The 25,167-nt window shown below is 39.7% G+C and overlaps 1 protein-coding gene across 12 annotated transcripts in view; it reads left to right on the forward strand.

Annotated features, from left to right (window-relative positions):
* CadN (Cadherin-N) overlaps nucleotides 1-25,167 on the forward strand; it is a 224,392-nt gene that overhangs the window by 6,370 nt on the left and 192,855 nt on the right. The gene's annotated exons all lie outside the window — the stretch shown is intronic.

A 25,167-nucleotide genomic window follows, 5' to 3' on the forward strand; every position in this document is an offset into this window, starting at 1 on the left:
CAAGAAGTTTGCCGCAGAGGTGTTCGTCTTCGACTCGGCGCGGTTTATGTGGGTCGCGCGTGTCGGGATAAACGTGCGGTCTAATCAGAGACCGCACTCTGGCGCGTCAAGTGCCAACATTTTTTTGTGAAAATTTCGCAAGGATCTTGAATTGCACTCGTTAACGACAATTGGTGCGGGGATGACTAGAACGCGTCGCCATCCTAATTAAAACGACCGACGACCAGCGTGACATTTTAAATATTCATTACTCGACGGAGAAGTTTTATTGTTTTGGCGTTTTTAATTGTTGTTGCGGTGGTTCCCATCGCGCTTAATTTCCATGTGGAGCATGTGACAGCGACGAATTTAAATTCCACCGGATAATTGTGTTCCCGATTCGAGAATTCCTTTACAGACGAATAAAACTCCAATTCCTTTGGTACAAATTCCAAATCAAAACGATGCCGGAGCTCTTTATGGGCAATTATGATTTTCTAATCGCTTCGGACGGGATTGCGGCCTGGAAATTAACTTCTCTCCAAATTAACGCGATTTATTCGGAGCGTCCCGATTAAAATAAACATTCAGGTTAGCGTTTCGAATAAATCGAGTAATAAGGAACGGTTGTTCTAAAATTATCGGTGTTGGAGAGGTCGTTATCTAATTTCGTCATGTCTCTATTATTCCCTTCCCGTTTCTATTTATTTTCGCCGTTCAGGTGTCCCACAAAAAGCGCCTCAATCAGGACGTTAAAAAAATAATAAACATGTGTCCCGCCGAGAATTACGTCTTGTCGGGTCGGGCCACACCGAAATTATGTTTTTTACGGTCCAAAACGCAACGTCTTAAATTTAATACACCTACCGTGGCGCCGATACAACGGACTGATTGGGAGCCGCTCGCGGGAGATGCAAATTTGTGTTTCTCGAGGCCCCAGGAAAAATAAATTGCTTGATTGCGCGAGAGGTGAGGATCGTGCTGTTAAACTAGTTCCGAAGCAACACACTGGAGCGGATGGTCTCAAATTTGAATGCTCCGGAATATATGGTTAAGTTATCCGGGAGGGACAGGGAGATCGAGTCGGTTTCAACTTTGCCAGTTTATTAGTCGTCATTTCCCCTTTATAACAATTTCGCGAACGGTTCAAATTCCGGCTAATTAAGCATCGCGCCAGTTTTTACAGCGAATAATCACCAAATTCCGCCAACCCATCGGAATGAAGAAATCCATCGGGGGATGCGGATCCGGTGGGATCGCGCGTTTAATTAGCACCCCCGATGGGATGCCAACAGAGAGTCAGTAATAGTCCAGTCACTCTGCTTTTTTACAGCGTGGATTAATTGGAGCATGTTGACAGCTAACCTAAAATTTAGAGCCAAAAAATCTTTTTTTTTTTTCTTTCTTTGCAATGTTTTAGATTAAAAATAGAATAACTTAACGATTCCTATTCTCGAAGCAAACATCTAAGGGCACCCTTTGCTGAAAACAAACATGTTTAATTATGTCCCGATTAAACATAAACAAATGTCATTCTTGTCAAACGGCGGGAAATTCAAACTTTACACTGTTCCAAACGGTTTACTTTTTCCAATGCCTATTCAGCCCAGGATTTCATTTGAACGCGCGATAGTTTAGACGCGAGAGATGTCTAAAAGGGCGCCGCGAAATATTCCATTTTCGCGTGACTTGTAGATCGTGTCGAGTAGTACTGGGTGTAGATGCTAGATTTTTTTTCCAAGGACCGTGACTTGTAGAGTGCTGTATGAAGTCTTGAATTAGTGTGGAATCTGTGGATGTAACTCATTACATCGGTCGAGGAAAGTTATGTCGGGCTCATTAAAAGGAATCGAAAGAGCGCCAGGACTGGGAATGTCTTCCGCAAGGTAAAAATTAAGCGCAAACAAGTTGGGGACGGCCGAGGAGCCGCCCCTCGCCTCCTTATGTAAACGCAACACGCCAGAAACGTAGAAACGTAAAGTTGAGAATTGAATTATCCGCATTAGGCTCCGCCGTCTCGAATGTGTATTGTGGAAGGCGGGTAAAAAGCTCACGGGTGGGAAGTTGAGCTTTTCGCCGATAAATTCGTTTGGTGCGCTTGCCCGCCGCCCAAATAAGATTTCTGTAATAAATTGCGGTCGAGCGCGAGCTAATATGCCGCCGTTCCGAAAACAACAATTCGATCGATTTTTTTCCGGATCAAATCGGCGGCGCTCCATCAAGAATTTAGGGCCGGTGTGCCGCCGCCGACGCCGTGAATAATTGAGGGAGGCGCGCACTGATAACGACAGGCGAGGAGGGTCTCGCGGGGCGCCGCTTATAAATTCCGAATGAGGAGAAAATTTTGACTGTTGACTGAATAATTCTCCGGATTGCGTGGTCCTGACGAATTAATTCCGGTCCAACGGATTTTCTGATTTGTTGTTTATGCGACTTTAATGGCATAATTTGGGCTAATTAATCGATGTCAGTGGGCCGAATTGGACTGTTTATGGATTCATTTGAGCCGGTCCGGTGCGCTCCGGAATCCGAGAAAAATTTCGGCGATTATTTGATTGCGCCAGGAGATCGCCCGTTCAGATAGAATTTACGTCAAATTAATATGCGATAATTTACTTTAATTGGATTTTTTGTCGAGATGAAATCCAGATAACTGGATTGTGGATTTTTAATTTTCTTGTAGCGTCGTCGGTGAAGACGATCAATAACGAACCGACCGCCCACCAAACAATCACCGTCAAAAGCTCATTAGATGCAGTCATTATCCTGATGGTACCGAATTCGGCGTCGAAACGCACCGATACTGACAGCAATTATTTGTTTCATTGTGCGACCTATCAGCAGCGGGATCTGTTCAACATTCTCTCTTCGATGAAGAGATAGCAGTAATGAGATTTTCCACATGAAACAAGTCAATTTCATGTTTGTATTACTTCGGAGCGTCGAGCAACGCGCGTTGTCGTGCGATAAATTCGGCGGCGACCGTATTGAGAGCCGCCGTCGGCCCCAATTTCGGAAAACTTCCCGCGAATTATTTTATTATTCTCGAGCGGCCGGAGTGCATCATAAAACATGAGTTTTCCCCGGGAAAATGGAAATTCCTCAGGTTATCCCTTGTCGGCGGGCGATCCCGTCGTAAACGATTTTTTGATATCGGCTTTGGAGATCGCATTGATATACAGGACCGGAGAAAAGATGTTGTTGCGCCTCCTTTCTCCGGCACCTCGGCAGTCGCTCCTCCTAATTGCGTCGCGCTCGAAGAATCCGCGTTAATAAAATCGCGAAGTCGACACTCTTTCTTCGCCTGGAGCACGTGAACATCCGTTCCGGCCCGTCTCGACAAAGCGCTCGATTTATCGCCTTCGGGGGCGAGAAGTTCGCATTATTGGCGGCGATAAAGTGAATAATATGAGATGTTCGGAACCAACACGGAGCCATCAGCGGGGAACGATGGCCGATTGTCTCGCGATTTTCCGGAATTGCCGGTGTCGGCTGAGACAAATCGCGAAAAAGGGGACGGAATTTATGACGAGCTGGTGGGGACGTTTTTACCAAAAGCGACCCAAAGAAGTTGGACCAAGTATTGATGTGTCTGGCGAACTGGTCCGGTGTCGACACTCGCCTGTCGGTGCTATAAAAAGGATTTTGCCTGTCAGAACAGGAGCGGCTCTAGGATCTGAACGCTTTTCTATTTCATCTGGAGTTTTCTGGTGTCGTTTCGATAAAAATGTAAAATGTCCGCTAATTTTTTAATCTCTCAAAGCAATTAAATCCACTACCATTGCATGACACAATATTGTGCTTTTCACGAACTAGAAATTACACACATTCCGCAGATATAAAATGGGCTTTTGTATTTCACCAAATTTTTTTATTAACCTCTTTTTACTGCGAATAGTTGTTTTTAACACTACGATTATTTCCAGAATGCTTATTGGGTGAGTACACGTTAACATGCCCATTTTTGGATTTTTAAAATACTCTTTAAAAATTTAACGTTTCGAATTTTTTCACTCTATTCCCACACTTCAAATTTAATATTACTTACGTCCAGTTTAGTTGTCGAAAAAATTATAATGGTGAAGATATAAATGGAAAACAATCAACTAACAATAATACATTTTTGATTTGCTGATAAAGAAATTTAAAGTAAAAATGCCAATTTTGATTTTTCTTGAATAACCTGGTTATTTTCTAGTTAAATTTTGTAGAAGATAAATTTCACTGTAATAAACACAAATTTTTAACTTAATTGACTCGTTAAATAATAAATAAAAAATGCAGCATTTTGTGAATGATCTAATAAAATTTTAACAAGGAAAGTTACTTTGCTGTAAAGTACCCCGTGACTATAAATGAGTGAAACAATTTAGTAGGTTGGCATCCCTGAGCAACATGTTATGACTCAATCCATTTTTTAGGTTAGGGTTTTGGAATTTTAATTTAAAATGCTTTCACGTTGTTTTGACATAACGGAAGGCCTTGGAAATTTTGCATTTAATTTGGCAGTAAAGCTGTCTGCTGAATTAGGTTATGTTTTTCTAAGTTTGAGGTTCTAAATAGCGTCAATGTCTAGTGCATTGTTGTCAGTTGTACTAGTTTACAATAGAAGAATACTCAGAGGTCGCGGGAAATTCAGCAAAATGTTATGTTCATTTTGATACGTCTGCATGTCAGGCTCTTTAGTGACGGAAATCCAACAGTGTGTCCAACGGTAAAACAATAAATCATGGCCTCCCATTATGCCAAAACAACGTGAACGGTGTTTGTATTTAATATTTGATTGTATAAATTTAAATTTCTGCTTTATTAAATTAACCTGTTTCCTTTTTTTTTTGTCAAAAATTATTTCGGCGTGAGAGGGGGCGGGAGACATCGTTGCCCGGGGGCAGAATAATTTCGTATCCCGGCACCATATTCGTCAAATACAGTGGGCGCTTTTGTTGAACAAAATGTGTTGAAATTAGCTTTTTATTAGACATAATAATTACGGAAAGGTTTTATAAAATTTACCCCGAATCAAATTTACTGTAAGGTCAAAGTTTCTACAGGATCGAGTTTGTTTAGGATCAAATAAACTTCACAACAGTTTTCCCTTATTTATTATTTACTACAACATTTTAGGATAATTTCCTTCGATAATGTTCAGCGAACCGAAACATTTTTTTTATTCGAACCTCGCGCTTACAATAAGTGTTCAAATACTTCCGAACAATTTTTAAAAGATAGTTTGGAATCCAAAGCAGACCCTTAACGCAGAATATAGATAATCTAGTAAAAGGGCATAGATTTTAAGAGCGGGGGTATCAATCTAGATATTTAATCTACAGTGTGGAATAAAATGATTTACATCTAGTTACCTTTGGAATTTTTGCACATGTAAATTTTCCTGTACCGCTCTACTTTTTTTTTTTGAAGTGCCGAACGATTAGTTCTGTCAATAAATATCATCAATCGAATTGACAATTGTTACAATTTACTAAATTGAATTAACAAACGTTGGTGGCCACTTTTAACACTAGCTGTGACTTGCTTTTGTTAGCTCCTTTTTAATTTCAATCTCTACTTTGCATTCATATCATCCCTTCGCAAAAAATCACATTTGGAATTTTGGAATATTTTGAGGTTAGGCTTTCTTTTTGTTGTAGAGCGGCATTTCGTATTTTTACAAGGGTAATGCAAAGGTAACTAGATGTAAATCATTTTATTCCACACTGTAGAATAAGTCAACGTTCCCTCCATCATTTCAGCAGTGTCGGCAATCTCAAAAAAGAAACGTATTATTTTTTTTTTTAAATATTGAAAACGAATGATTGAGATCAGTGGTTCCAAAACTTTGAAAGCTCAGCAAAAGGAATACTTTATCAGACCTCTGTTTTCGATTATTAGTTTTTGATCAGAAATTAATAATAATAATAATCGTATACCTTCTGGCTAAGTGCTAGAAGTTTTCAGGTCGCGAAAGCGCCTCTAACATGATTTAACGACCACTACTAAGTAAGTAGCCGGAACCGACAGCTTTACATCTCCTCCGAAAGATGGTAGTGATTTGAAAAAAACTGATGATTTAACCGGGAATCGAACCAGGGCGGTATGGGTGATAAGCCGGTATCTAGCCCCTGAGTCATGACCACTACAGAAATTAATACGCTAGGCACAGTAATCATTTTGTAACGTTTTTCAGTAAAAAAAAAACGAAGTATTTTTACTATATTTTTATGCCGTGTTACGAATGTGGATTCATTTTAAGAAATAAGCCATGTTGTAATAATGGAAAATTAGCTTTTTAAACAAGCAAGTCCAATTTAAATTCCATTCGGAATGAGTTCGTGCAGTTTTCTAGAATTTCTAGAAAACGTCCCTGCAAGTGAATAAACAAGTGTCTCGGGACAGTTACCGCATGCCAGAGAAATGATCACGCCAAACACCCCACGTACTCTGAATTTTGATGGCTCATCTTCCGAGCGAGGAAATTTTTTGATGGTCCCACAGGACCCGCCTCGGATAATTATCGAAGTGGTCATGTGCGGGCCAGGAGTCCGACGGTCCTCGTGCCACCCCCAGGCGGAGGTCCGGTCGTGCGGAATCAAGTCGCAATTAATAGCACGGAGACAATCTCGTTGTTTACAGTTCCGGGCCGTGATTAATAGGTATCGAAGGGACGGATCCATGTTAAGTGGTCGACCTACGATGGCGTTTCCTTGCAAGTGACGTGTTCTTTTGGTATTACGGCACGCGGTGGCCGGGCGTGGCGAAAATCAATATAGCACGCAGATAGCAGTCGGCGCTACACGCCGAAGGAAAACCGCGGTCTCGAGGTGGATCCTCGGCGTCTTTGTCCCGACCGAGAGCCGCACTTTTTCCCTCTAACATGATTTGCGACTCAATATCGGACGATCGATCCGGATCCGGCGAATTACCGGAGCGGTCCGGACGCCGTCCGCCATTTCGGGCCTTCGACTAAACTTCATTTGGCTGCGGCGGTTCTAATTTGCGCGACGAAAATGCTTTTTCTTTGTTTGCTTCTTTGCCATTGTGGGAAAAACAAAGGCGGCTCCCGTTTGATTGATACGAAATTATGTAGTCGGTCCGGAGTGAGTTGACTCGGCCCGAACGGCGCTCACTCTAACCTAATTTCGGTAATTAATCAATGTGGAAATTTTTAACGATGAAGATGAATGGCACTTGGGAAGTTCCGCGATTTTTATTGTAGCGGAAAATTGTCGGTAATTTTCAATCCAGGCGCTATCCTTTAATGTATTTATAAAACTTTATATTGATTTATTTATTTTTAATTATACGCTCCGGTCTTTGTATACGTTTCACCGGAGTTTTATTAATATTCATGGCCATATTTAAAATTCAAATCGCCTCAATATTTTTACCCCCGTCTTCTGGCACGCGGGCCTCGCAAAATACGTCCAATTAACCCCCGCTAAAAACGAATCTTTCTAATTGATCCGGCCGGACATGACGGTTTCGGAGACGCCACGGGAGTGTCTTTTGCCCGCGGGGGAAGGGTCAGCTGTGGTGGTGTTGCAAGTCTGGTGATCTAATTGAGATGTTAAGTGGCGCAAAAACGCCACATCAGATTGGTCGAGGGGCAAAAAATTAATGGGAATTTTAAATTGGGGAGGTCACTATTTCGCAGCGAGTGCAGATGAGTCAGATCAAAAAACTGCATCGAATCGCGAAATTTTCATCAGAGAAATGGGGGAGATACCTGCGAGACGGCAAAAATATGATAGACAGGGCTCGTATGAATATCTGTCCAATTTCGTCGAACAAATGTCGACATCTGCGTCAACTTGTGTTCGCTTAAGAATTTTCCATTTTGGGGCGGCGGCGGCGGCGGGCCGAGTGCATCCCCACATAATTTCCCAATTACCCGAAACTTCCGGCCCGACGCCAAACTTTTTCAATTATCAAACCAGTATCATAATTCCGGGCGCTATAATTCTGGCCCGTTACCAAAACGTGCCGACAAGTAGGTACTCGAGGCCTTCTTGTCGCGGTTTTAATTGACCATCCGACCGCTTTCGGAGTGGAATGGCCGATCGTCGGCTGACCCCTCGTCCGTCACTTTGTTGCAATTAGGCCCTCGGAGGCATCGATCGCGCCCCCCACGCTTAAACCTGTAACGATGAAATATCGCCGATGTCGCTAATAAATGGAATTTTTCCTTTTCCCCCTCGGATTCGGCTCTGCCGTCCCCATCGTGATTCATCCGATACGATCAATCAATAGTCGGTCTCCCCGATCGGGCGATTTTCGAAAGTCCGAGTTTTGTTGGTTTTTGTGACGACGCCGGGGTGCGGGGGCAGATGGGGGATTTGTAGGGTGTCGGGGCGAGGTGCGCGAATTTGTCGGGGGTGATTGATCGGTGCCCGATTAGGGTTTGTTTCGGACGTCCTGTATCATCTCGGAGGGGATTGACGACTTTTTCAAAAAATGTGATGAGATTCCAGTAATTTAATAACATCTTGTAAAAGAAATGCTGCACTGAAGGAATCAGCATTGGAATGACCCTTAGGAGTCAATTTATGGCTCCTAAATGTTGTAGTTCAAGGGACTGAACAATAGTTACATATTTCATCAAGGCCGCGAAGTCATTCTTTAACGTACCGAGAGAAAAATTGTCGCCGAGGCCGCTTCCGGCCGAGGCAAGACAATCTCAAGGATGTTAAAGTATTTCGCGACCAAGGTGTAAAAGATGAGGCAAGTTCAATGATTTAAGTTTCCAATGTCTCTTTTACTTCTGTGCTTAATTAATATCTTTTGAATGTTTTACTTTGAATCGGATGTTGTTGAATACTCCAAATTCGACAACATTTTCAAAAACATATTCTAGAGATATTTGTCCAAAAAAAATATATCGAATTGGACCACCTGCTTGCCCCAACCGTGTCTAGCGTTCTTCATATTTATCTTAGACGGCCTCTCTGTCAATAGCCGCCCAGGTGGCCTTAATCAAATCCTGCGCCCTTGTTTTCCATAACATACACTCGATCAAAACCGATAAATCAGTTTCGACTCCCTCCTTGGAATCGCTCCACGAAAGCGGACCGCAGATATTTCATTTGAGACATTAAGATGTGAGATAAAAGGGCCACACCATCGAGAAGCTGCAAGTGCCCCCGAACAGGTTCGTGCGCATCGCGCGCCAGATCTCCGATCGGGATGCACCCATCCAGATAACAGAACAATTAAATGTGACGTGCAGGTCGATTGCATGCCGCATCCACACGTGCATTCGATCTTGATGCTCGTTGACAAATTACTTTATTGGATGTATTCACAGCCGCCCACGTAGCCATTGTTCAATCAGCCGCGACACAAGAAGTCCAATGTCGCTGGCGGAATGCAGATATTAGCGCACCCGTCTCCAAAAATAGTTCGGTGCAAACCCCTCTGATCCCCGTACATTGGTATTCCTGGAGTGGAGGCGGCGTCGCGTGCGAATACCCAATGAAGCGGAGGTTTTTCCTTATTTTGTCTTTTCGGCTTCTGTTGGGGTTTAATGCTAAATTATGAATTACGAGGATGGGATTTTTTCGGCGTCTCGCTCACCTCGACTATTTCGGGAGGGTCTGGATTAGGCGCAGATGGAAATAGACTAGTGTTAGGTGGTGAACAAGAAGAGCGAGCGCTTTTTCGACAACTCAATTAACGAAAAAGTTTCGTTCCCATGACTGCTGGAACGGTTCTCACATTCGCCTCGATCTCGTCGTGGAAAAAAGAGGAGATTAGCGTTTAGACCGCGATTATAACTAAATTTGAGGATGAGGAAAAAGAGAGAAAGTGACCGCTCAGCGATATATCAGAGGATGAGAAAAAGGTGACAAATCGGTGGAGAGGGGCTATTAATTATGACACCTAATAGCCGTTCCGGGTGCCACACACGACCCACCAGAAAGAACGCTAAATCTTCCGATGCTGCTGTTAATCACAATTAAAAAATATTCGGGACTGCGTGGGTGGCATCCGAATTGCCGAATATGGAAAGTTGCAAAATGAAATTTGCCGGAGAGGCGGAAAAAGCCAACTAGTTGTGTAACAAACTAAATATTCGTAATTGCATTAGAACTATTTCAGCAACTCCGTATTGCGATACACAAACTGACTTTGTTTACTTTAAGCTCGGAACTAACTGAGACCGTTTGTTCAACATTAAGGAGTCGAGTCATTGTGCGGGATTTCCGCACAAACTCTTCCACATTTAATTTATAAATACCGGTTGCTTCGTTCCTAAATTAAAAATTTTTAATCAGAGGCACTGTACTGGGGTGAAATTGCTCGTTCGTTTTTTGCAGAGCGTATATCGACAAAAGAGAATTCATGAGAATTGTTGTGGCCCTGGGTTAAATGTAATTATAATAGTGGAAAAATCTAGAAATTATGGAAACTATCGGGTGTGTAAATAAAAATTCTGTCGAGGGTGCTTTGAATAATTTTACGAACGTATGTCCAGCATAATATGTTACATTTGGCCAAGTGACAAACCATTCACTTTCTGCCATACGTGCCTTTTGTTCAGTTCGCTAAACCGTCTTGTATTAATAGATGTCAGTTAGTTTTGAAAGAAAACAGATTTGGAAAAAACATAAACACAGATACACAATCACAAATTTGACATTAAATAAATAAAATAGTGACAGCTACGATGTCTCATCAATTACAGCATACGGGAAATAAATAGATTTAGTGACAAAGCACTCCCGACCATATTTTTATTTAGACATCCAATACCATTTTGACATAATATATGACATAATTTATCCTCAAAGTTGGCAACAACGCAAAAAGTGAGGTTAGAATTAAACAGCTCTGTGATTTGTAATCCGTGGTGCGTTCACAATCGACGCCTACTTTGAGGATAAATTTAAATGAACACCCGATATACAGTGAGCGGCAAAAGTATGGAATAAATTCCTTAAAAATTAAACATATTTTTTTCAAAAAAATCTTTGCACAGGTCAATTTTAGTTTATAAAAATACAAGTTTTAGTATCAAAGAAAATTCCAAGCAGTCATTTGTTTTCGAGTTATGACGTCATCGATAGTTTTTTTAAATGGAAACCCCCTATTTTTTTTCTTGATTCTGATAGCCCCTTTAATTGTATAAATGACAGTATAAAAATTTTGTTATCTTACATAAGGAAATTTTTGAGAAAAAAAAATAAAGTTGGAAAAAATAAATTTTATAACGAACAAAAACAAGTCAAAAAATCAAGTAGGTAAATTAAACCCTCAAATGTTACTGTCAATTTCATTCGTATGTGTTATTTGCTTTCCAAAACGTTTTCGAAAATGACTCATTTAGCAGAAACACAACGTATAGAAATTTTAATTCTGATTGGGTGCTGGGATAAAACTAAAACAGGGGGAATTTCTTCCTAAACTTGCTTATTGTCAACAAGCTGGGGGATGGCAATTCGAACATTTAATTCCATAATTTTAAATACTTACTAACACAGTTTTTGACTTGTTTTTGTTCGTTATAAAATTTAATTTTTCCAAATTTATTATTTTTTTTCTCAAAAATTTCCTTATGTAAGGTAACAAAATTTTCATACTGGCATTTAGAGAATTAAAAGGGCTATCAGAATCAAGAAAAAAAATTGGGGGCTTCCATTTAAAAAAACTATCGATGACGTCATAACTCGAAAACAAATGACTGCTTGGAATTTTATTTTGCATTAAAATATGTATTTTTATAAACTAAAATTGACCTGTCCAAAGATTTTTTTGAAAAAAATTTTGTTTAATTTTTAATGAATTCCATACTTTTGCCGCTCACTGTATTCTTTGTTTGGATTTTTAGGTGAATTATTAAAATTATTAAACATTTTGAACATGTCATTTGAACAGAGAAATTAATAATACGAGTAAATACTATACAACAACTATACTATAGATCAAATAATAACGTAAAAAAGTTTAAGAAGTTTTCTAGTGGAAATAATGAAAAACCAAACAAAAATATAAAGACGAATTCAGTTGATTTCAGTTTTAAAAAGCTTAGAAGTTACAGGAAAAATGTCGATACATTTTCTCTTTGTTGCTCGTTAAATAAAGAAAACAACGAAGCATTATGTTAAATTTAATGATGTCATAGGTAAAGGTTAATGGATTTCTAGCATTTGGGCGAGGAATAAAAAAAACTTAATTTACCTAATAAGTCCTTAACATTCGACTTGAAAGGTAATATCTTACACAAGGTCAATAAAATTATTTCTTCTTACATTAAGACACTCCAAATGTTCCTAATAAATGTGTATTTTAATACCTTGAAAAGGCAACGAGCGTATCCTTTGAAGAATAAATTAATATTATCGTAGTATCGATAAATAGGACACCATACAATGTACCTACTTTCCTACCTATCTATATTCAAATTTTGATCTAAAAGATATTTGAAAACAAATTAACAATAACAATCAAATCACATAATGTTATCAACACATAAGATATTTTACTGTGACAGTATTGAAGAACATGTCTAGTCGGCGTTACACTTTGAAATATTTAAATTCAATTTATTTTGTACTTATCGTAAGAGAGGTGTCATCTTGAAGCTTGAGACAGACTACTGAAATATTTGAAGATGATATCCGTAACAGCACACATCAATATTTCACAGTTGACAACAGAAAATAGATATTTACAGGAAATAGAAAGATTGGTGCTCCAAGAAAGGGACTTTGAGGGATACCAGAGCGTACACAATACATAGGTACATAGAATTAAAACAGATTTGCACGAGGGAAATAGTTATTTACATTACAAATGCGGTAGGCTACATTTTACAGCGCGAGGTTTTTAGATTGAAACACGACCGCGAAGCCTACCGCATTAGTAATGTATTAATCAAATTTGAATGTTGCAAAACCTGTCAAAGACTGCCATTTGATTAATGAAATGGCAGAAAGTTAGCTATTACACCGATAACTGACATGCTTACGATTTACACCACAAGATGGCGTCATCAGGCTTTAGATGAAAACAATTAAATTATGCTCATTTTTGAAAACTGAACGGATCAATGGTATCGGTATCTTGTCATAGTATAAATGGCCTTTATTTATGGTAAACTTACAGTTTTTTTGAAGCTGTCTGAAAGTTTAAAATTTTCGTGTTATTTTACACACTCTGTGCGGTAAAGTAACAGATAATTTGGTTAGAGTGTAAAAATCGAGATACTGTAGTTGTTCAAAATGTGTAAACATGTCTTTTAGAGTTGAGGAGGCCAAAAAATAAATAAAGCTGTTGCCGAAATCGATTGCATCGCCTTGGGATATTTTCTCCAAACTCCCTGACATAATTAGAGGAAGGAAGAGGTTAAGGAAAGAGAGATGAAATTTATAATGTAACATAGACACGATTCAATGAAAATTTTATTGAAGAACATCAAAGGAACAGGATAGGATAAAGACCACGTAAACTAGATCCATACCACCTTTTCGTCAGAGTAAGCAATTAAAAGTTTGTCAATGTAAATTTGCCCCCAGACATTTTATTAACATGAGATCTTTTCGATATCTGATTTTACCGAAATTAAGACTAATAACATTCGATCTTGCTAACTGCACAAACATTCTAAACATTCAGTTCGGAAAAAAATGTTAATTAGTTCTTATCTTTCATTCTTGAGCTGCTTCTGTAGTTCTATTTTTAGGATTTCAATAAAATTCCCGAGTACTTTATGGCGACAGTCAGATGCCGAGAAATAGTTATCTGTTGTACACAATTAATTAGTAGTTCAAAAATCGTTAAAAAACAATCTTCAACTGGTACCGTATTGGTAAGATGGCACTACGAAATACTGACATGCATTTTTTGGATTATTCGATGAAACCTACTCAGAATGTCGTCGATTATTCAATTTCACATTTAATTTTACCTTACTTGTCCTCTGCTTGTCGTGGGCGTCTCAACTTTGGTCATCCAAAGATTTGTAAAAGAGGTTTATGACCTAGAAATCTACAAATTACTACCAATCAATACAGGGTGTTATTGAAAGTTGTACAGATATTTTAACCACGAGCTAAAATATTTAAAAAATTCTATGTCAAAAAATTTATTTTTTGAGCTACAATTTTTTTTAAATTGCTTTTAGTTTTCTACGTTGTCCTACAACCTCGTAGGTAAAATTTCGGCACATTTTAAAAATACACCCTGTATATCATGTTTAATAAAATGTACGCCAATGCGAAGTAACCTATAGGAAATATGTTTTAAAACAAGGAAACCGCATTGGTGTACGTTTTATAAAGTATGATATACAGGGTGTATTTTTAAAATGTGCCGAAATTTTACCTACGAGGTTGTTTGACAACGTAGAAGACTAAAAGCAATTAAAAAAAATTGTAGCTCAAAAAATAAATGTCATTGACATAGAATTTTTTATATATTTTTTCCGAGTTCTACATGAAGCCAGTAGCTCGTGGTTAAAATATCTGTACAACTTTCAATAACACCCTGTATAAATATTCTGGTGATATTATTTGATTTTATTTCATTTTCAAAGTGGAGCGGGGGTTTATTAAATTTTATACAAATCAAGCGAGAGAATAAAACGGTGGAAGAGGGACATTTGCAACAAACACCTGGTGATTATGTACCTATTGTCGAAGACCACCCCTGCAGACTGGCAATCGGGGGAGCAAAAGCGTTTCTGTCGTGAATGTTTCCATTGTCAGTTGCAGTGAAGTTTTTACACAGTGATCGTAAATCAACCCAGTATTATTATCAATCAAGTGGTCAGTACTAGACACTTAATCATTTTATGTTTAAAAAATGAAATAAAGGAAGTTTAACGAGTACATAAATAAAATTTATTTGGCAAGCGAAGGTAAAACATTTGTCATAAAACACCACCCCATCTATCCTTTTGAATGATTTAAAAAAAAGAATCTTTTTTAAAGCACGAACGTGTTTCTGAATTACCAGTTGTCAACATTTATCAATCCAGTATAGTTGTGTAAAATTTTTCGGCGAAAGCGTTTTAAAATTCTGTTCTGGTTTCTCGAAAGGGAGAACTCCTGTTTTTACGCTTTGATATGATAATAAAATAACAACAATGGACTGGAGTGGGGTATTTTTTGTTTTTAATAGCTTTCCAGCATCGCCCCTCGACCTTTTCGCCTCGGCAGGTTTACGTTCCAGAAATTCGTGGTGACTTTTGCCCCCGCATCCATTTCCCCGTCCCACTTATGTCATCCGCTGGTCGCAAGTTCGCTACAAAATCGAACCAGGTCCGGCAATTTGCTTCCAGTCTGGAATACACATCGTGGCATTGAAACGGGTCGAGGGAAAGTGCAAATGACACGTCCACGCCGCCACCACTATCGACTTCCGGTGCCGCCACCTCGACGCACTTAATTAAAACTTTAATTCGCAAGTTCCGTTGTCCTGACTTAAATTTGCACCCCATTAATATGGCGATTTGCATGACAACACCGTTTCGTGTACGATTTCGTCGGCCGTTCTTCGATCAATGCGAACGTGAATCTGACACCGGCCGCGTACAACAATGGTGGCGGCGCTAGATTTAATTACGTTTGGTAGCAAAACGCTCCTGATGGATGTCAGTTTGGAGGGCGTTTTATTAAAATGCGAGAAACGCCAAGGAAGCCTGCGATCAATATATCGACGGAGGCCGTACAAAAATGAGACAGTTGGGGAGGGTGGCTCCCCCGGGTGGGTGGGTTCGTCCCATTGTCCGTTGCGGAGGTCATGGTTGCAGGGGTGCCACCCCAAGAAAATATTATGTTGCCTACTTTGGGCTTTTTGTGGGGGTGATAAATGGATCGTCGGTAAAGGCTAACAAATGAGGCAGCGGACTGAAGATCTCTCATTATCGGCCTATTAAATGCAGGTATTTTGATAAATGGCTAATTTGGCGATCATCAAAGGTGATTGCGTGCGATGGAGTAGTGCCAGCCATACATCATCAAGACTGATATACACGGAGTGAACTGTTAACTTGACTCCTCGGATGGAATTAATTAGGTTCGGGGCTTTGAGCGATGACGAGCATCAAGCTACACAGGGAGGCGGTTCGGTTAACTGGGGGGGGGGGGGGGGGGGGGGTGAAAAACTGGGCCTCCAAAATATCCGAATTCTCGTCTGCGTCATTACCCGACGAGGTATTTAACCCCGGAGTTTATTTCCGCACCCCAATCCTCCCGGAGATTTATTGGCGACTTTATTGCCCTCGCATCAGTCCTTATTCATATTTATCGAGAGACATAAAGCCATTCTTCATTAGGAACGTCGACTGTTTTAGTGGGCCCGGCTAATCGCCCAGAATTAACGAGGGTTTGTCGTTTATGGGCCCAGCATGGGACACTCACGAGATGGTATGATTTAGTGGGAATTTTTCGACATCCAAATTGGTAAATTGTGTGTGGCTGCGCCGTCGTAACTTCGTCTCCATTACATTTCGAGTCGTGGATGAAGTCGTCATGGCAACGGAAGTTCATGAAGTCCCGACTCCACTTGTTAGCACTCCCTTGCAGTTACCAGGTGCAATAAACCGAACTCTTTTCGGCGATCGAGTAAAAAATCGGGTCGGCCGATAAAAATTACGACCGTTGCCAATGTAAACAGTGGATTTCCGTGACCGGAGCCCCGGAATGCGCCGGCCACCCTGCAACTATCGCGCCGATAAATCCCCCGTTCGTGGCAACTTTAATACTGATTTATGCATTTTTCAAGTGCTCGCAACTCCCTAACTGTTGATTTTATCGGGGAGCCGTCCAGGTGTTGTGTGCGTTTCTCTCCCGGAAAAAATCCGCTCCTCTATCTCGCCGTGTAAATCTTGAAGTTTCCGATGATAAATGACCGGCGAATAAATTCGAAATTTGCCAACTTCTCATATCCCGACAACTGTTACGTTTCGTTGGGTTTTTTCGGCAGGAATCAAACTGCGATCCGGAATTGTCCGCGCTTCCCGGAGTCATCGATCACGGTCGGCCGATGCGGCCTCTTTCCGGTTACCTGGTTGACGTTTTGTCGGCTTGTCGTGTGGGGAAATGAAGATATCGTGGCCATTGTGAATTAGTAATGGTGGCTCGATTACTTTTTAATTATTGCACTTAGCCGAATGCGATTATAACAAGTGGAAGCGGAAATGTAGCCGTATGATGGTTAATGAGATTCTAGCATGTTTCTAATTTAATAAAAATTGGACGCTTTTTTTATTGTTGGGGGTTTTTTACGACAGGATCGATGACGAACCAATTTCATGAAAATTTAAATGTTTCGGTTAGGTGAAGGCGACCCGATCGTTAATTATTGGGAAAAGCCTCCGGTTGACATAATGAGGTCGCCCCCATTGTCGAGTGCTGGGCTTCCTCACATAAAATTCGAGCATGTTTACCCATATGTTGTTCTTTTACGTATCCATTAACTTAATATCCTCCATTTTCCCCCAATTATGATATTTCCTCCATCCTTGTCCTACTCCTCTGTCCCTAGTGCCGTCATCTTTTTACGTCACTATCATTTTTTACTACTTTTCACAATGATACTTTGTATTTTTTTACCCAAACTCCACAAGTTCTTTGGATTGTTTTCATAGTTCTGCAATCCTCTTCACTTAGCATTATTAGTCCGTGCTCACTTTTTTGTCAGACATTTTTTTTTTGTTTCTTCTTACACCATCCGGGTATTTTTTGACCCTCATTATCCTTTATTTTGCCGTTTTATCTTTTTTGCTCTCTCTTATCTTGCCACTTTCACTCTCCAAAGGATCATCATTTTCCTCCACAAGATTTATTAAAACTTCCTTTCTGCTTTCTGTGCTTTTCTCCTTTTCGTACCTTTGACATACTTCAGCATTTACCCATTTACTAAGAAGCATGAAGCATGGTTATTTGTTTTTTTGCTATTCATTGCCCATGAATTCTGCCATCCATAATATCTCAGAAATCAAAATATCAAAATATAAGAATTTCCCTTTTCACCAGATCTAGCCCCCAGTGACTTCCCAAAATTAAAATAATACCTTATTGGTACTCATTTTCCGAAAAATGAAACAGCACTTCAGTATTATGTCAAATGTCTTAATTCTTTGGTTGACTGGCCTGAGAAAGAAAAAAATAAATGTTGGTACTCTTTTGCGTTTATATCATGCTTAAAAAAGATATACTCATATCGCGCGTTCAAATGAAATCCTGGCTGGGAAGGCGTTGGAAACCGTCAATTGTTGTGCTTTTTTAAAGCGTAGATTAATTGGAGCATGCTGACAGTTAACCTAAAATTTAGAGCCAAAAAATTTTTCTTTTTTTCCTTTCTTTGCAATGTTTTACATCAAAAATAGAATAACGTTACGATTCCTATTCTCGAAGCAAATATCTAAGGGCACCCGTTGCTGAAAACAAACAAGTTCAGTTATTTCTCGATTAAACATAAACAAATGTCATTCGTGTCATACGGCGGGAAATTCAAACTTTACACTGTTCTAAACGGTTTAATTTTTCCAAACAAAAAATCGCAACACGATCAAAATTAATAATTTTTAAAACCATAGAAACGCAAACCAAAGCTCTAAAGATGAAAAATAGCAAATCTAAATGCTTAAATCATTTGACAGCACTCTCAGTTTCAAATTTGAAATGTCATATAATTTATTTTTCGCGTGGGTTTCATAACAACCAATGAGAATCAATGGCGCGAACGTTTCAAGATATTACCAACATAATCTATGATACATTGTTAATATTTCAATGTTATGGTTTGGGGATTTTGTTATCTAAGGATATTTAAAAAACTGCATTCTATCAGTGGACGTAGTCTACATTTCATTACTTTCTGCAGAAGTGGGAAGTTTACACGCACGACCGCAGCCACGACATTGTGGTAGAGTTCTTTTGTAATTATTTCTTTAAAATGATTAAATATGGTGGTGAAAGTCATATTGTTATAAAAGAATTTCCTCAGCCAGTGCAATGAAACAATGAGATTTAAAACTCCCGCACCTTTATTTAACGCCAACGGTGAGCACGGAGCACGCGCACGCCGCTTGTTTATAAATTGATCCAAGATCCAACGATCATCGATCCATCAATATTATCCAGAGAGGTTGTTGTCGGTTGTGGGGGCTCTTATTGTCAAGGAGTCAACAGACACACGGTAGAGAAAAAGTGCAAATCTTTTTTAAGGATAAGCTGAACTGTACCAAATGTTAGGTTAGTTTCTTGGGTTAATCTCTGCAATCATTCTTCGTTCACCCTCTTCAATATTTTCAGCTGATCTTTTTGTAGGTCGTCTACTGCCTTTTTTGCGCAGAACACTACCTGTTTCCAAAAACATGTTTACGCATTTGTAGACAAGTTGTTGGTTAAGTGTCTTGAAAGTCCGGAAACTTTTGTTGAAATTCCTCAAAAACTCGAGGTGTCGAATAGGACCAAGCCTTTCTCCATTGCTGAAGAAACACTGGACAATGAAAATTTATTGCTCTAAAGTGAACATATCGTAATAGCAAATTTTAATAGTCAATAATTAATAATGACAATTACCATTGTAATGACATTTGAATTAAATTTTTACGTGCTGCCAACTGAAGTGCATTAATCATGGCGATCTCGATTTTTTTTATTTACGATCGCAAGGTATTACATATTATGATGCATTTCAATTTCACCCTGTATAGCACTGCCACGTGTTTTACTAGAAGTTTATTTTGTATTTTCATTATTTCTGTAGCAAATTAAGCGCAATTTGGTTAACTGCAAGTGTACCTAAGTGTAAAATAAAGAGAACAACTTTTTTTAATGATTTAATGTGTTGTTTTCTTTTTCTTGTTGTTAACCTTCGACGGCTTCGGTATTCTTTGATCAAATTAAAGAATTAATCTTTGTAGGATTAAAACATAGTACTTACTTGCTTTTCATTGTGATAGGTATTTTTTACTTCATAAATATTAAATTCCTAATGATTAGTTTTCTCTAAATGTGACTCGTTTTCTTTCTCCTGATTTATTCCGTGTGGTAAAATTCTCATTGCTTTAGTCCCATTGTTATGTACTCTGGTGTTAGAACACATTCTTAGTTTTTTTTACTTCCATTTGTTCTCTATGGCATTCTCTTTTCAATACACCTCCATTCACTTAACATTTGACCATTTTAACAATTTTTTTTATCGACTTAATCGACTTAATCACCTACATTTTTCATCTCGAGCTTTCTGGGTGCTTTGAAATCGAAATTTAGTCGACTTTAGTGAAATAAAAATTATAAACCATTATTACATGTCGAATCATGTTTTTATTAATTACAAACAATTGCATTTTTCATCAATTCAAGAATTTTTCAGAGCTTTTCTCGCCTGAAAATTATTCAGACCTGGCAGTGATCCATCCATAAATATTTTCTTGGATTCCGAGAATAATTAAAACTGTAAAGGTGTCTCGACATTGTTATTCCTCCTATTGTTTTTAATAAAGCACATAGCCAAGACTCGACCGGAACAATAGGCCGCCATTATTCATTCCTGCTTTTACAACTTGCCAAAACTCGTTAAGTTGAATTTTTCATTTAACAAATATTTGACACAACTTGTCGCACTCAATTTTTTGCATCCTGACAAACTTTATTCATTCCGATTTGAATCAGTCCCCAGAAGAACTAGTTAGATTTTTAATAAAATTCTCACAATCGTTGAATCGTCCAAACGCATTAAAAGAAATAGAAATGTTATTCCGAAATTATTCCTCATCGATCGACCCTCGCCTCTTTCAAAGTCAAATTATTCAAAGGGAAGGGTAAGTTATCCATTCAAGTATCAATCTATCCGACAAATGGTCGATCAAGTCAGGGTTGGGAGTGAAAGTTTTTCGACGTATTTTATCGCAAGTGGTCGTGTAAGATTTAGCACCGTCCGGTGATTTCTGGATTTTTCTCGTTTGATCAAAATAATGAAATCTGGAACGATTTGGTTGTTGTTTGGGGGAAGTTAATAAAAAATTCATCAAGTCGTTAAGTACGACATGGGTAGTTAATGAATAAGTTAGGAAAACACGATGTAATTGGCACCAAAACACGGCAAGATTTACTGATCGATGATGGCGGCATCGTAGCTGCTCTGTGATTATGATGATGAGTACAAATTGTTTTGCCAACAGTCTTCCCACATGCGGAATGTAAACAAGGCAGGTCTTTGAGCCCGTTCTGTCGAGCAAATGCAATTGTCTTAAGTACCTTAAATTAAGCTCTCTCGCAGACGAGCCAGCTCGCTCCGGCGAATCGTGGCCATTATTCGGGGTGAAAAACGCCGAAATTCCGCTAATAAATCAACATTTAGCCCCGGCTCCGGGATCGATCCCCTCGTGGCCAACGACTCCCATAAATTCCGGCGCGGACCTATCCTTCCAGTTTTATCGACCAAACCGTACGGGAAACGTGCATACCTCCAGGTTGCGGTCGCCGATCACGAAATGGCGTGTCCATTTGATAATGAAGACTTTACCTCACGATTTAATTCCGGGGGGTTGCGATTGCGACTTTTGCCGTCCTTGCGCGCTATCGATTTGTCATAAAGTCCGCTTTGAAGGAGACCGTAATCACCACCTTCCCGTACACGCATGCATGAAACGCCGATAAAAACAAGGCGAAACGAGCGCCGCCCCCCGGCCGACTCTTTTAAAAACTAAATTGGCCGTTTTATAATCCGGGCTTCGGAGACGAAACTTCGCCAATATCGGGCGGTTCTAACCGCCGCCATCACATCATACGGAGCGTTTCATTTTTATGTCAGTTGTTAAGTTATTTATCCTTCGGGATGGATGACGGACGGTGCGCGCCTAATGCGAACAAAAACGCCAAGACGGGAATTCCGGAGCCGGTTTTTTCCGGGAGGATAATCAGGCGCGCTAACAGCCGAAAAACGATCGTTCTCTATTGGAACGGGACGTGCAGATGTCAACTTGCTGTGACAGCTGGTTTGAGGATTCGCTCCGCGAGCTCGACACCCAACAATGAATATTCCATTGTTTAACGCAAGAACAATCACCGAAACGCTTCGTTCCGGTTTTTATCCCGGAGAATCGCTGGAAACGGCGACGACGAGGTGCAGGGGTCGGGTTTCACGCCAAGGAAGGATCATCCGTGAAAAACCGCATTTTGCAAAAAAACAGACAGATTTTATTTGGTGGTCGGAAGCGAAAGTGATGTCGAGGATTAGACCACACGACTCTGTTGTGACGTAACAAATTTGCCTACACCCCGCAAGATCAAACATGTCATGTGTCATTTTTCTACTTTCATTTAATTCATCAGCTGTGACACAGAGAGGTTTCAGGTTTGGGAAACCTGAAATCAGCACTTTTGCGGTGGACTTGGCAGGTGAGAGATGCCGCGGTCTAATCAGCGACTCGGCTTTCACGTCGTTCGTCCTGACATCTGTTCGCTTGTCGATCGGTGTGAAGCCTCGTCCTAAATCGGCTTTGGCCCCAACCGCAGGTTTCCGCGATCGCGGTTATTAAAGGGATTCGCTTCCAAGTCGTCCGTCTGGTTTCCACGCGGCCAAATAAATCGAGAAAGCTCCACATAAAAGACGGGCACTCCTCGACATAAAGAACAGAATTTGCGAAACGAATCTATTGTCGCCGCGGAGCGTCACGATTTGGGCGCCGAACTAGGAAATCTAATTTAGTGCCGAGCTCGCAAACTTCACCTTTTTAAAAGCTTTTAAGGCGGAGGTGTTAAACTTGCATCGGGTTAATGAAAGATGCAGCGCGCCCGTCTTCGGTGGGTTTTACTGTCGCACCGAAATATTTATTTTCATTATTCCGAAACCCGGGGGACCGAATCATTTCCGAAAAACAAGCGAGCCATTATGTAAAGCGCTACACGATAAATCTGGATCCGAATGGAGGTGTTAAAAAGATCCGACGAGACCGGGGCCGGAATTTATTAGTATGTTAATTGGGGCCGTAAATTTTATAGAAAATAATCGAACGTGTGGGGGGAATTTATGGCGAATTTTTAAAATAGTAAGGGGAGGGCTGTGGAGCGATGGGCATTGTGGATTTGTGGCTCTAATGGTGACACTTAAACGGATGAATTCCCACAAAAAAGAAAAACAAGATTCGGGATTTATGTGTTTTCATTCGAAAGCTTTCCGAGACGAAGTGTGCGTCTTTACAATGCAGAATAACATAATTCCGGGGTTCTGTCGATAAAGGGGACTGTAAGAATTATATTTTCCAGATTCGCCGATAATGAAAATGTTTGTATTTTTTCCCCCAAAACTGTTTTACAGTGTGCAATGTGATCAAAAAGAAAACAAATCAGAGCAGGCGTTGTAAATTATCGGTCATGTCGTAGCGGAATTCTATGCAAATAAGCGTTCAATGCATGGGCGTGGTCTCAAACGCCACTTTATAATAAATCACACCTCATGAATTTTAGATGTTGAAATTATAATTGTACATATTATTATTATCTGATAAGTGATAATGTTGAAAATTTATAAAATAAGCAAGAGTAACATTTTACATTTGAAAGAATGGGTCATTTACCAGATTTATTGTCAAACGCGAACCCACTGGTAAGCAGATTTATCGCGGAAATGTCAAAAAAACGTTAACGATGTGCCGTTGTTAACCTAGAAAACAACTTTTCGATTTCGGCAAAGTTTACAGACGTTTACTGTACTTAATTCTAAGCAATTGTTGCAGAATAAGTGGTAAAATGGGTTTTACCATTGAAGATAAAGCATTTTTATTAGAATATTATTTTCGAAACGGAGTGAATAGGCAACCAATAAAACGAATGTGCATAGCAAGTAGAATTCTGCGAACGACTACCGTAAGACAAACGTTTCGATAAAAGATGAGGTAGCACTCTTGATTTGTTCTCTTTTTGATGTTCTTTTTGTGAGTTTACAATACATTGACAACTTTCTTATTATTGGATATTTCTCTTTAGAATCTTTAAATTAAATATCTACGTGAATCCTCTTTAATGGAGCAGTAATTGCCCCTTTGGAAAATTACAAAGGTCGTGTTTAGGCTTTGATTTTTTCAAATGCGGATTCTTAACGATTAAAATGGAAATTTCTTCGTAAGAATGATCCTCTCAAGACCAACAAAATTTTGTTTTTTTATGAAACGAGTATAACCAGAGGTGGAAATTTTTTATGAAATTAAATCGATACCACTCGACGCGAGAAACCCGACTCCTTGGGAATGTGAGTCTTCTCTTACTGCTGAGAGAGTTATGACCGTCGCGGCATTAGATATTCCATTAATGGGGGCTAATTTTATTGTACTCGCGTCTTTCATTTCGTCCGTACTTTCGTCTTTTTTCTTCTGACGTAATTTACAACGGCACTGGTTTTCCACCGAGCCAGTAACAAATGATGTTGCTTCCACTGCTCTTCGATAAATGCATTTGCCAAGAAAGTGCATCAAAAGTCTCGATGGGAATAGATTTGTCGCTGAAAATATGATTCTGCTGCGACAAATCGTTCCGTATCGACTCTGATCCTCCAAATCGAAAATTGAATCCTTCGTGCATTTCGGATAGTTAAAATGCAGAAGATCGGTCCAAGTATTTATTGATACTCCGGCTTTACGGAATAAAAGTCTGAATTCTTCCTAACGACGCTTTGTGAAATCGTAAAATTCCAATGTCTCGAAAAATATGAATTCGTATTTTACTACATGTTTGGCACAAATTTTCAAGTTATGCACGTTTGCAGTTTTCTAAGCTGATAACTCAATTTGCAAGTCTGGAGCGAGGATTCCGGGTTGTGGAGTTGGTGTCGAACTTGGGGGGTTTATCTGTGGCATTTTTAGGCCCAGTTAAGCGTGTTTTGACTGATATCAATACATTTTCGTAGAACTGAGCGAGGGATTAGGGTGGCAAGTCCGGGATTAGAATCGCAGTTCCGAGTCCGGTTAGAACTCCGGGTCTAAATTCCTGTGTATCTGGCGCGCTTTGTCCGATTTTCTCGTTTTGTGTTTATTTTATTGGATAGATCCGGGCGAGGCGGGATCCATTATTGGCACAAAAACGGCCATCAAAGGGCCCCCTTTTTAATCACATGTAAATATTTAAACCGTTTCCGATTTAAGAGCCGTTCAGAAAGACGACACGAAGCAGACGGTCCCGAAGTGGGGCAGGGATCCGGTTCAATTTGTCCGTCGTCGAGTGACATCCAATTTGAATAAATTCC

This window comes from Tenebrio molitor, chromosome 5 (assembly GCF_963966145.1).
Source record: "Tenebrio molitor chromosome 5, icTenMoli1.1, whole genome shotgun sequence".
NCBI lineage: Eukaryota > Metazoa > Arthropoda > Insecta > Coleoptera > Tenebrionidae > Tenebrio > Tenebrio molitor.